We start from the raw sequence: 222 nt of genomic DNA, 5'->3' as shown, positions 1-222 counted from the left end.
AAGGGGTCCATTACCTTCATTGATGAGACTCGTATTCATAATTGGACTAAAATTAACCTATTTCTATTAACAAATCCATAACAAAACCCAAAACCCCAACTAAAGCCCGAAACCGAATTTTACAAACCCACAAATCCTAATCATCCTCTAACCGCAAAAATAACGATTTAAACCCTAGTTAAAAAAATCCACCTCATTATCATCGCCATCTCTTGTTTTTGC

Source organism: Asparagus officinalis, chromosome 5 (genome assembly GCF_001876935.1).
Source record: "Asparagus officinalis chromosome 5, Aspof.V1, whole genome shotgun sequence".
NCBI classification, from domain to species: domain Eukaryota; kingdom Viridiplantae; phylum Streptophyta; class Magnoliopsida; order Asparagales; family Asparagaceae; genus Asparagus; species Asparagus officinalis.
The sequence above is the reverse complement of the archived record's forward strand: the minus strand, read 5'-3'. Positions refer to the sequence as shown.